This window comes from Peromyscus leucopus, chromosome 15 (genome assembly GCF_004664715.2).
Source record: "Peromyscus leucopus breed LL Stock chromosome 15, UCI_PerLeu_2.1, whole genome shotgun sequence".
NCBI classification, from domain to species: Eukaryota; Metazoa; Chordata; class Mammalia; order Rodentia; family Cricetidae; genus Peromyscus; species Peromyscus leucopus.
Window position 1 is genome coordinate 49,700,141 of NC_051076.1, and position 13,708 is coordinate 49,713,848.

General features: G+C 38.8%; 1 protein-coding gene across 2 annotated transcripts in view; it reads right to left on the reverse strand.

The window, feature by feature from the left end:
* The window catches only part of Dennd1b (DENN domain containing 1B), a 219,589-nt gene that overhangs the window by 50,597 nt on the left and 155,284 nt on the right, over positions 1 to 13,708 (reverse strand). The window lies entirely within an intron of this gene.

Genomic DNA, 13,708 nt, shown 5'->3' on the forward strand with positions numbered 1-13,708 from the left:
CAGAATATTGCCAAGCTATCTTATTTTTCCCTGATATATTTGTTTTCCCTATCTACTTTTTTGTTTTTGTATCTTCTTTCTGCTGCAATGTCCAGACGTTTCCCCATTTCCTCTAGGCTGATGATTTTGCTTGCTAATTTCACCAAAAGGAGAAAAGAGATCTAGCAGAGAAAGAAAGCAAATCCAGGAGAGGAGTTGTTATGTGTCTCCTGATCCTCCTCACTTCCCGTGTCCACCTGGGTTGCTCCTTACAGATAATGCAGAGTTAGCAGGCTTGACTCCATGTCGTCTCCCATCAGGCCTCTATTCACCATCTGCACCACCAGAGAGAGTAGCAAAGCCTTTCTGTGGGTCCAGCCCCAGTACTCAACTCTTTATTAACATCACGAACACCTGCCAGTTTGGCTCCCCTTGGAATTCTTTACTTGCCTATGAAATCAAGTTCTCTGCCTATTTCCGCCTACCTCACTGCTCACCTGCTCTCCCCTGCCTCTTTGCTACTTTGCTTAGACCTCTGCTCAACCCACTTGGTTGCCAATCCGATGCCTATAAAAACACTGCTATTTGGTGATGAACTCTAATTCTAAATCTCCAGTCCAATTTTCTCATGTGCCTTGTTTATCTGTTTGCCTACTCAACACCTTACTTACATTATATCTAATAAGCATATTGAACTTAGCATTTCTGAAACATAATTTTTATATGAAATTTTTAGCCACAGTCTCCCATAGCTAGTCTCCATAGCTCAGTTAAATGAGCTGTCCTGTCCAGTTTCTGGACTCAGCATATGATGAGCTTTCTACAATATTTAATATTAAGTCTTCTGGAATAACTGCTGGTCTCCTCATGAAAACAGATGTATCATCTGGCCAGGTCTCATTATAAATTCCATTGTCCATTACCCATTTCTATCAGTTCTCAGCTGGATTATACCAATACCCTCAATCTTTTGTATTTCTGCCTTTGGTTACCCCACAGAGAGAGCATTGCTTAAGTATTACATGCCTGGGAGGTATGGTCAGACCACACCATTTTCAATGATGCACACATGGGTGTGTATGTAAACATTTGTGTACATACCTACCACCTTCACTTCTGCTAGTACCATTTTCCCTGTCTTGTCCTTCTCTGTTCATTTTTCCACAGTACTTACAACTTTTAGAGTTCTACATATTTAGTAATTTTGCTGCGTCTCTCCTCCCCTTTAAGAATGAAAGAGGTTCATCTCTACTTTGCTTTCTGAGAAATTCCACCCAGAACACTACCTAGCATACAGAGAACATTCACATTACACTGTAGAATAGTGGAATGGAGAGGAGACTCAGGTGATTGTCTCTAAAAGCACAAGTCTCACTTGCTAAAGATACTTCATTAGAAATGGGCTTTAAAAGAGGGAGGCATCTGAATTAGTAATTTTGAATGTAAGATTCAATAAGTTGCCTATTTCACAGACTCTCTGAGACTCTGATGGAGGAAGACTGAGAGTACATTTTGAGTGCTACTTGAAGTCATCCAGCAAAAGATACTGAAAATGTATCTTTTGTCCTGATATGCTATTTGCTCCTGCAAATTCTTCTGCACCCAAGTCAGTATCTCCCTTTGCCTCATTTGCTGTTTTATTCTTTTTAACACTGCCGAATACATGCTTGGCACAGTTACTGTCTCTCATGCACTCACACACATGTCCTGTGTCACCTAAGGCTGCAAGAGTACAGACCCTTCAGTGCTAGTAATGTATGTGCTGTTCTGAGCTGCAAATCACTACCAGGAATAGCTGGCATGACAAAGGTCAATAAGGAAACATGGAGAGTTATGACAATTTATTGTGTAGGTTAAAAGCTTTTAAAAACCTCCCCAAATCTCTAGTTAACATAAAAGGAAGTTATTTGGCTTCTGACCCATCCCTTTTATCAGACAGCTTACCAAGTCTGGGGAAAAGATCATGTCACAAAATATGAAAAGCTAAGAATCTCACAGCCTTTCTATTATTCCTTTCAACACATTACAGAACAAGTGACTTCAAATTTATACTACTATACCAGTACAAGTTTTGAAGAGTTCTATTATATTCAACTTCACAGACTCGTTACGTTATAAAATTGTCATTATATTCTCATGCCTATTCTAGTTACTCGACAGCTTTTAGTTTCTTCATTTCTACTGAAGACATGTTATATATATATATATATATATATATATATATATATATATATATTTTAGATATTAGGATACAGAAGTACTTAAAACATAAACCATACATAATCCATATCATTAAAGAGTCTATAACTCAAAAAAAGTCAAACAAAAGAAGAAATTTTATATGGCACAGACCCAAAACTGCTAAGAAGAGAGGGACTGAAAAGAACTGAACTCAGGACCTCTGGAAGAGCAGTCAGTGCTCTTAACCTCTGAGCCATCTCTCCAGCCCCTGGAATCACTATTTTATTGGACTTGAATGGTCACAGGATTTTTTTTCTCGCTTAATGCAATTATTTATGTATTAAGTGAACATTATCTGTAACTTTGTTTCCTCTTAGATGACACTGAAGTTTTCTTTAATGAAATAGTAATCTTTCTTACCAATTTAAGAATTGCCGTTTATCCTTAATGGTAGTTAGCATATTGGTTTATGGATATTTTAGATCTGAACTCACCATATATACAAGAAAATGTTACAGATAAATTTTTCTCTGACTCACTTAGAACTGACCCCGGGCAACATTCTGTGTAAGAAACTCTAGGCAAACATTTTAATCAGCTGTGCTTTCAATCTTAGGGAGATCATAATAGATTAAGAAAAATAAATCTACCAAGATGACATGTCAATTCTTAATATCGATGCCCCAAACACAAGGGCAGCCACTTTTGTAAATGAAACACTACTACAGCTTAAATCACATATTGACCTTTATTGATAGTGGGTGTCATAATTCGAGTTTCTATTGCTGTGAAGAGACACCATGACCAAGTCAACTCTTATAAAGAAAAACATCTAACTGAGGTGGTGACTTACAGTATTGGTTTTAATCCATTATCATCATCATATCATCACATGGTGCTGGAGCTGAGCGCCCCACATCTTGATCAGCAGGTGACAGGAAGTGAACTATCTCACTGGGCAAGACTTGAGCATATATGAGACCCAAAGCCCACCTCCACAGAGATAAACTACCTCCGACAAGGCCATACCCACTCCAACAAAGCCACACCTTCTAATAGTGCCACTTACTTTGGGGGCCATTTTCTTTCAAGACACCTTAGGGGAAGACTTCAACAGACAGGTCATTAAAAAAAAAAATCCAAAAAAACTAAACTGGAAAATACTGGAGCAAAACCAAATGGACCTAACAGATATTTCACCCAAACACAAAAGAATATACCTTCTTCTCAGAAGTTCATAGAACCTTCTCCAAAACTGACCATGTATTTGGTCATCACAAAGCAAGGCTCAACAGATACAAGAAAACTGAAATAACTCCCTGCATCCTATCAGACCAACACTGACTAAGCTGGATTTCAATAGAAACAACAGAAAATGTACCAACTCATGGAAACTGAACAACTTTCTACTGAATGAAAAATGGGTCAAAACAGAAATAAAAGACTTTCCAGAATGCAATGAAAATGAATACACACTATACCTAAACTTACAGGACACAAGAAAACATCATAAAGGCAATATACAGGAAGCTGATAGCCAACATTAAATGTAATGAAGAGAAACTTAAAGCAATTCCACTAAAATCAGGAACCAGACAAGGCTGTCCACACTTTCCATGTCTATTCAATGTAGTAGTTTTAGCTAGAGCAATGAGACAATTGAGGGAGCTCAAGGGGTATAAATTAGAGAGGAAGAAGTCAAAAAATCATTATTTGCAGAAGATATGATAGTATATAGAAGTGACCCTAAAAATTCTACCAGGGAACTCCTATAGCCAATAAACAGTTACAGATGATAAATGGGCTGAGAAAGAAATCAGGGAGACAACACTGTTCACAACAGTCACAAATAACATAAATACCTTGGTGTAATTCTAACCAAGCAAGTGAAAGACCTATATGACAAGAACTTCAAGTCTTTGAAGAAAGAAATTGGAGAAGATATCAAAAGATGGAAAGATCTCTCATCCTCATGGATCTCTAGGATTAACATAGTAAAAATGGCCATCTTATTAAAAGCAATCTACAGATTCATTGCAATCCCCATCAAAATTCCAACACAATTCTTTATACACCTTGAAAGAAAAATACTCACCTTCATATGGAAAAACAAAAAACTCAGCATGGCTGAAACAATCCTGTATAATAAAGGAACTTCTGGAGATATCACCATCCCTGTTTTCAAGTTCTACTACAGAGCTATAAGTAATAAAAACCACATGATACTGGCATAGAAATAAACATGTGGATCAATGGAATCATATCAAAGACCCAGACAGAAATCAACACACCTATGGATACCTGATTTTCAACAACAACAACAACAAAAAGCTAAAATTATACAATGAAAAAAGCAAGCATGTAGTTGGAAGTTTTCCTGTATCCCTCCCGGGGCTGTGGTCAGTATGAATCTTTCCTACTCACATTCTAAGTGGTCCCAAATAAACACACAGAGGCTTATATTAATTATAACTGCTTGGCCATTAGCTCAGACTTATTACTGACTAGCTCATTTAAACTCAGCCCATTTCTGTTAATCTATGTCACTACATATTCCATGGCTTTACCTGTGTGCAATTACATTCTGTGCCCTGGACAGTGGGCTTGTGTCTCCTCTGCCTCTGCCTTTTTTCTTCCTGTCTCTCTACAGCCTGCCTCTAAGCTGCCTTGCCATAAGCCAAACAGTTTTATTTATCAACCAATCAGAGCAACACATATTCACAGCATACAGAAAGACATCCCACAGCAAAAGCATTTTCAACAAATGGTGCTGGTATAACTGGATGTCAGCATGTAGAAGAATGCAAAACAATTCATATTTATCACCCTACATAAAACTCAAGTCCAAGCAGATCAAAGACTTCAACATAACTCCAGACAGACTGAACCTGGTAGAAAAGAAAATGGGAACTACCATTGAATGAATTGACACAGCAGACAACTTCCTGAATAGAACATCAATAGCACAGGCACTGAGATTGGCAATTAATAAATGGGACCTCATGAAACTGAAAAGTTTCTATGAGGCAAAGGACACCATCAATAAGACAAATCTCTAGCCTACAGAATGGGAAAAGATCTTCACCAAGCCCACATCTGACAGAAGACTAATTTACAAAATATATAAGAAACTTAAAAAATTAGACATCAACACACCAAATAATCCAATTAAAAAGCAGAGAGAATTCTCAACAGGTGAATCTCAAATGGCCAGGAAGCATTCAACACCCTTAGCCATCGGGGAAATGAAAATTAAAATGACTCTGAGATTCCATCTTATATCTATCAGAATGGCTAATATCAAAAACACAAGTGACAACTAATGCTGGAGAGGATGTGGAGCAAAGGAAACATTCCGCTATTGCTGGTGGGAGTACAAACTTACACAGCCACTTTGGAAATCAATATTGAGGTTTCTCAGAAAAATGGGACTCGATCTACCTCATGACCTAGCTATACCACTCTTGGGCATATACCCAAAGGATGTTCCACCATACCACAAGGACACTTGCTCAACTATATTCATAGCAGCTTTATTCCTAATAGCCAGAACCTGGAAACAACCTAGATGATGTCTCTCAACCAAAAAATGGATAATGAAAATGTGGCACATTTATACAGTGGAGTATTACTCCATTAAAAAAAAATGACATCTGTGAAATTTGCAGGCAAATGGATGAAACTAGAAACAAATCTTCCTGAGTGAGGTAACCCAGGCCCATAAAGACAAACATGGTATGTACTCATTTGTAAGTAGATATGAGCTGCAAAGTAAAGGATAACCATACTACAATCCACAGACCCAGAGAAGCTAGGCAACAATGAGGGCTCAAGGTGAGCAGGGATGCATGAATCTTCCTAAGAAGGGGAAATAAATATAAACTGTGGGTGGATGGGAGGGATGGTGTACCTCAGGGACACACTAGAAACAGTGCAATGGAAACTCCCAGGAATCTACAAGAGTGACCCTAGCTAAGACGCCTAGCTATAGGGATACAGAGCCTGAACTGGTCACTTGTAACCAGGTAAGAGTTCCAGTGGACAGACTGTGTCTCAGTTAGGGTTTCCATTGCTGGGAAGAGACCCATGACCACCGCAACTCTTATACAGGAAAACACTTAACTGGGTAGCTTACAGTTCAGAGGTTTAGTCCATTATCATCGTGATAGGACATGGTGGCATGCAGGCAAACATGGTGTTGGAGAGGCAGCTGTGAGTTCTACATCTTGCACAGGTAACAGGAAGTGGTCTGTCTCACTGAGCATGGCTTGAGCATATATGAGACTTTGCCTCCAACAAGACCACACCTACTCCAACAAGGCCACACTTCCTAATAGTGCCACTTCTTTTTGGGGACCATTTTCTTTCAAATCACCACAGACTGGAACATCAACCCAGTCACAAAATCACTGCCCTACAATTTGTTCTGCCTGCAAGATGTGTTGGGGTAAAGGTGGTACAAAAATAGTGGGAGTGGACAAACATGGGTCTAGCTTGAGACCCATGCCATGAGAGGGTGCCCACCCTTGACACTGCATCGAGACCAGGACCCAGAGACTGGATAGCTTAGATAGGATAAAACCCAATATGACTGGCAAAAGAAAAAAGGGGGGGAGAGTCAATGAAATGATTCCTAGTGACATTCTGATATTCTCATAGGTTGGTGACTAGCCCAGTTTTCATCAGAGAGGCTTCATCCAGCAACTGATGGAGACAGATGCAGAGACCCACAGCCAAACATGAGGTGGAGCTCAGGGAATCCTGCACAAGACGGGGAGGAAGGATTGTGGGAGGCAGAGGTGTCAAGGACACCACAAGAAAACCCACAGAATCAACTAACCTGTCTCATAGGGGCTCACAGAGACTCAGGCAACAACCAGGGAGCTTGCATGGGTCTAACGTAAGCCCTCTGCATGTATGTTACAGTTTTGTAGCTTGGTCTTCTTGTGGGACTCCTAACAGTGGGAGCAGGGGCTGTGTCTGACTCTGTCGCCTGCTTTTGGGATTCTTTTCCTTATACTGGGTTGCTTCATCCAGCATTAATACAAAGGAAAGTACCTAGTATTACTGTAATTTGATATACTAGGTTTGGTTGATATTCGTGGGAGGCCTGTCCTTTTCTGAACAGAGACACAGAAGTAAGTGGGGGGGGGGCTTGGCTTGGAGGAGAGGAGGCGGGGGAGGTGGGGAGGGGGACTGCAGTCAGGATGTAATATGTGAGAGAAGAATAAATAAAAAAATACACAATGTTGTACTTTATAGAGGTGTTTTAGGAAAATATATAGTAGACATTATAATATACAGACACCTCGCCATATTTTGAAGAAGTACATGGTTTCCTGCACTGGGCCCACACAATATTGGCCCTGTAAACAATCAGCCCTGAAGAGGAAGAGACTCCTGTGGACCTACTGTTTACTCACTAGTGATGGGTTTGGGGAGAGCTCCAACAGATAGCTCCAAATCCATCATCATAAAAATGACCCTGGTTAAATCCAGTGAGTCACAAACTGACAGATGTGAACATGAGGGAGAGGACTGTGGGGAGAAGGGGTGGGCCTAGGTGACAGGCAGATCAAAGAGGGCTGTGGTGATGGTGCCAGTGTGTGTGTGTGTGTGTGTGTGTGTGTGTGTGTCGTGTGTGGTGTGTGTGTGTGTGTGTGTGTTTGTGTGTGTGTGTGTGTGCGTGCGCGCGCGCGCGTGCGTGTGTGTGCGTGTGTGTGTGTGTGTGTGCGCGTGCGTGCGTGTGCGTGTGAGTGTGTGTGCGTGTGTGTGCGTGTGAGTGTGTGTGTGTGTGTGCGTGTGCGTGTGTGTGTGTGTGTGCGTGTGTGTGTGTGTGTGTGTGTGTGCGTGTGTGTGTGTGTGCGTGTGTGTGTGTGTGGTGTGTGTGTGCGTGTGTGTGTGTGTGTGTGTGTGTGTGTGTGTGTGTGTGTGTGTGTGTGTGTGTGTGTGTGTGTGAGAAACTGTCTAAGACCAAACTGAATTAATAAAAAATGGACTCTATTAGGCATTGTTATATAAAAAAGTTGAGTAAATACATGTTTACATGTTTACATTAGCTTATGAAAGAAAGATTTTAGATGAGTAATAAAGGACAAATTTTCAACTGAAGTCTTCCCTACCATTTTCTTCCCCAAATGAGTTAGAAATTGCTTTCGCCATTTTTTCTTTTCTTTGGGGGGTGTAGTATGACTATATAAATTAGAGATCCTTTTCTAGTAATCAGATTTCCTGACAGTAATCTACACTGCCAGTCCAGAGGGCCTATAATCATGGAGAGGCCTTGAAGTCACAGAATATATGATTTGGAGATTTAACATGCTAACCTCAGTCATGATCCTAACCTTGAAAAGCACATAAGCAAAGGAACTTTTTTTTACCACTGGATTTAGTAGTAAATAATACACAAAGAAAAATTTCCTTATTAGTACAGTATTAAATGAAGACAAGAGTCTTAAAATATGGCTTCACTCTTCATAAAGCTGCAACATATAAAAAGATAGTTATGTCAAAATCGTGGATTTGAGGAATTATTTCTGGGATTCCATCCAAATCTATTATCTAAACAGGAATTAATCCAAATGGAGCCCACTGTCATCTGTCTAAGCTATGTGTTTATTTCAGAGTATTACGAAATGTAAGAGGCTAAGGGTATCTGAGGCTTAAAAATAAAGTTTAATTCACCTCACAGATGTGGAACCAAAACCCCAGAGGAATTTATGAGTCAAATGTCAATGAAAATACAACCCATTAGAACCTAGTCTGGAGACATGACAAAAAAAAAATGCCTCCATAAAATGCTTAGCAAAATTAATATTGAATTTAAATACCAATAGTGAATGCTAACGATAAAGTAAAGCAGGTAGCATTGATGCTTTGTTAAAGAACTGCTTAGCATCAGGGTAGGAGTGCAAGGATGCTGATGAACACAGGGTGCATGTTAATCAAGAAGGGTTTCTAAGAACTACTTTACAACATGGTTACCACAGTTCAGGATAATTAATATAATTAATATTTGTTTCCAATTTTCTGAGTAAATTTTGTGTGTGCTCACTACCAAAAACTATGTCAGATTATAATTAGCAGAATGTTATCACCCCACACCCTGTATGTGGTTACAATTATGTGTCTATGTCAGTACATGTCAAACCATCATACTGAATCCCTTCAACATTTGGTTACTGTCAATTAAAGTTTCCAAGTCAAATATAAAATATTATGAAGTTAATTAAATGGTAAAAAAAGGACTTAAAGGTTCCTCTCTGTGTGCCTCTGTTTTAGTTAGGGATTCTTTTGCTGTGAAAAAAAAATACAATGTCCAAAAGCAATTTGAGGAAATGCTTTAATTCATCTTACAGCTTGTAGTCCATTATCTAAGAAGTAGGGCAGAAATTACAGGAAGGAACCTGGAGGTAGGTGCTGATGCAGAGGCCATGGAGAAGTGCTGCTTACTGGCTTGCTATTCATGGCTTGCTCAGTTGCTTTCTGATAGCACCCAGGACCACCAAGTCATTGGTGGCTCCATTTACAATGTGACGGGCCCTCCCACATCAATCACTAGTTGAGAAAATACCCTACAGGCTTGTGCACATCCCAACCTGATGAAGGCATTTTCTCAACTGAGGTTCCTTCCTCCAGCATGTTTGTAATTGACAAAAAATGAACCTGCGTAGCCTCCCTCTACTGAAAAGATCACGATAGTATCAGCTTCCCTTTGCCTCTCTTTACAGTTTGTCATTTTTTTTTATCATATATCTTAAGTATAATTTTTGGTCATTTGGACATTATATAAAAGAATTCAACAGAAACATATGAATGCTTTTGTGATATTTCATTCACATCATTCATTTTCACTGTTACTACAGTTCATTTATTTCTCTGCTGCAGTGTTCTATTACATTACAATCTGTTCATTTAAAAATTTTCCCCAAGTCCGGGAGGTGGTGGCACACACCTTTAATCCCAGCACTCGGGAGGCAGTCAGGCGGATCTTTTTGAGTTCAAGGCCAGCCTGGTCTATAGAGTGAGTTCCAGGACAGGCACCAAAACTACACAGAGAAATCCTGTCTCAAAGAAAAAAAAAAATTTCCCCAGGCTGGAGAGATGGCTCAGCAGTTAAATGCACCCGCTGCTCTTCCAGAGACCAGAGTTCAGTTCCCACGATGCACTCTGAGGAAGCTCACAATCTCCTGTAACTCCAGATCAGAGGATATGACACCCTCTTGTAACATCTGTGGGCACTGCATGCATGTTCACATAAAATAAATCAAAACCCCCTTTCTCTTTCTCTAGTGTTTTATGGTTGAAATACATTATGCATGGACATAAATCTCTTCTTCTTTACTCAATTTGGATATACTGAACTTTGCCATTCAATAAATGGAGTATTTCACTGGTTCAGTTAGGATGCTTTCAACTCTTGTCTCATCTCTGTTTTCTGACCTAATGATTGGGATTACATGGATGTGGACATTTTCATTTTACAATCTACCAACCTTATCTATTGTTTGTCTCTATGCACTGTATTCTGAATGGTTTCTATTTCATACAGCATTTCAGTTCAAGAAATCTCTCTACACTTAGATCTAACCTACAGATGAAACTGTTTCTCTCAAGTTCAATGATTATATTACTCTTTAATGAGATTTTGTTGTACCATTGTAATAAATAGACTTTGCATTCTTTAAAGTTGCTCTTCCTAAATATTTTAAAGTTTCTGTTTCTTCATTCTAATATGTAAATGTGAATATTTCTATTCCATTTCTGATGCTGACAGTACTAGGACCCTCTCTGAGTCAGTGTCTACTTATGACCCTGCTGGTGACATTCATGATTTGCTTTCTTGTCTGTTCAATGATTTTAACACTTAAGAGTGAGTTTACCTTAAAACTTTAGCAAAGAGATGAGGTAGCCATGGCTTTTATTTCAGGTCACCTTTTTATCTAGCCCCCCCCTTCCACATTTCCAGGGAAAATGAGTGCTGGTCTTGTGCTTTAGCTGCTACACTTTAGATTCCCTCAGTAAATCAGTTTTCTGACTCTACCCTGTCATACTGCCAGAGATAAGTTCATGTTAATTATTTCATTAAAACCACATGCTACTGCTGTGGATCCAAGTACTGTTAATTTGGAAGCATAATTATTGCTTAGAGAGACCCTGAGTAGTTTTAGATGCTTAATAGATACAAATTCCTTACAAAGCAGAGCAATCCCCTGTACCAAGTACACACTGTTCTGTTCTCTCCATCCTGACAGTAATATCTTTGAAGATATATGTGTGTTTATCAAATGGCTCTTTTTTAGAAGTATAGAAAGCTCAACAAGAATCTTTCCATTTTTTTCAGGGCTATCTTCAAATATTGCATTGTTAAGAGACAAACCATGATATAATTTCTAAATGACCTATCTGTCGATATTACTTTATGAGTCATAAAATGGTAGGAATTCTAGACGATGGTGCATTTGTCTGTATAAAACTGTCAAGTTCTCCTAATGAGGGTTCTGCTGTCAATGACCATTTTCATATTAAGCATTTTTAAGAGATCTTACTCCTTCATTTATGTTTCTGTGTCTGTGAGTTTTGCCACATATGTGGGCTGCTTGAGGAGTCCCGAAGGGCTTCAGATCCCCAGGAGCTGGAGTTACAGGCAGCTAGAAGCCAACTACCATGACGCTGTCTGAAAAGCAGCAAGCATTTCAACAGTGAGCCATCTCTTCAGGCCTATCCATACAGGATTTCCAACCAAGCTACACTTTCATAACAATAATATAGACATATATATATATATATACATATATATACATACATACACATATATATTTGTATTTTGTTAACGTAAGTTCTTTAAGAATGAGGGAGGTAATAAAATTTGCTGAGCAGCTGCAAGCTGTTCTTATGAACTTCATCACAATCCTGTGAAATTCATGGTAATATTTCTATTTTCTAGGAAAGAAAATATGTACTTATGACAAAATTAAGATTAAGCCAACTATACATGACTATTAAAACAGAAAGATTTTAAAACTAAAATAGAATACTTTTAAAACAAGATTTATTATGCTATATTAACTTTGATGAATTTAGTTACAGAATCTCATAGTCAAAAGGAATTACCAGTGAGAGACCCTTAGGGAGGTAACTATCACTGAATCCCTGAGCCAGATGAAATCTGATCCTCACAACTCATTTTGATTAAATTTGAGTGTGTGTGTGTCATACGCATGTCACAGTGACTACGTGGAAGTCAGGAACAAATTGCAGGCTTTGGTTCTCTCCTTTCTACCCTTCGGGGACTAGGGATAGAACTCAGGCTGTAAAGTGTGTTGGCAATTACCTTCACCCCAAGTCATCTCAATAGCCCACAACTCATTTTTAATAATGGAATGTGGTGTAGCTTCTTTGTAGATTAAAAGCACACACACACACACACACAGAGAACGTAGTAACAACTCACGCACACATTAGATGATTTTGGGACAGCATGCTTATGTTCTAGCATTTCATTTAGTATCAGCTTGGAGACAACAAGAGACAGGGAGCTCAAGGAACAACTTCATCTTAGGAAATTCAGACATCTGTCATATATGCCTCTCCTTAAGGTAAAACTTTACTATTTAGAAGACAGTTCTATTACCACAGAACATATTCTAGCCACAGACTATTGAATTCATCAAACTATAAATAGCATTAACTTATTATCACACTGCTTTCTTAATTTGAAGGTAACTTTAAACTCTATGTCATTTCTCCACAGTTTGGTTAGTCTGGTATCTTCTCACAGGCACTGCATGTTTGGATCCTAGCCTTGAACTGCTTACAGCACAGTGTAGGTATAAGTAAATGCTATACTCACAGAGAGAGCTTTATTCTTAAAACTGGCACACGGAATAAGAAAAATCAAATACTAATAAGTGAATTTATGTCATATAAATAGAAAGGAAGACAACCTAATACAAGAGACTTGTAATCACACGGCACAAACAAACAAAAAAAACACTGCCCAAGGCTGTAGAGATTGCTCAGCATTTAGAAGTACTTTCTGCTCTTGTAGAGGGTGAGCATTCAGTTCCTAGTATCCACAGGGGATGTGACTTCCCCTGGCCTCCAAGGGCTCCTGTAAACATTTGATATATATAAAACTCACATAAGCATACACATATAAAAATTAAAAAAAGAAAAGAAAAAGAAAAGGCATGTGCCTTTCGTCTGAACACTTGAGAGGCATGGGCAGGTAGATCTTTGTGAGTTCAAGGACAATATGGTTTATTTATCAAGTTCCAGGCCAGCAAAGGATATGTAATGAGACCCTGTCTCAAAAAAACCAAAAGATACAGTATCCATGAAAACTATAATATCTGAATTTTGATGTCAATCTTTGCTATTCTGAAATAGCAATTGGATCTCCTGAACAAAACTCAGGACATACAATATAACTGTGATTTAAAATTATATTATAAACTGGATTATACTGTGAGGAGCTCAGTCTGTTTATGTCAGCTTACTTCTGTGGATGTTTCCTTAATGCATACCTGAGCTTATCAACATTTTA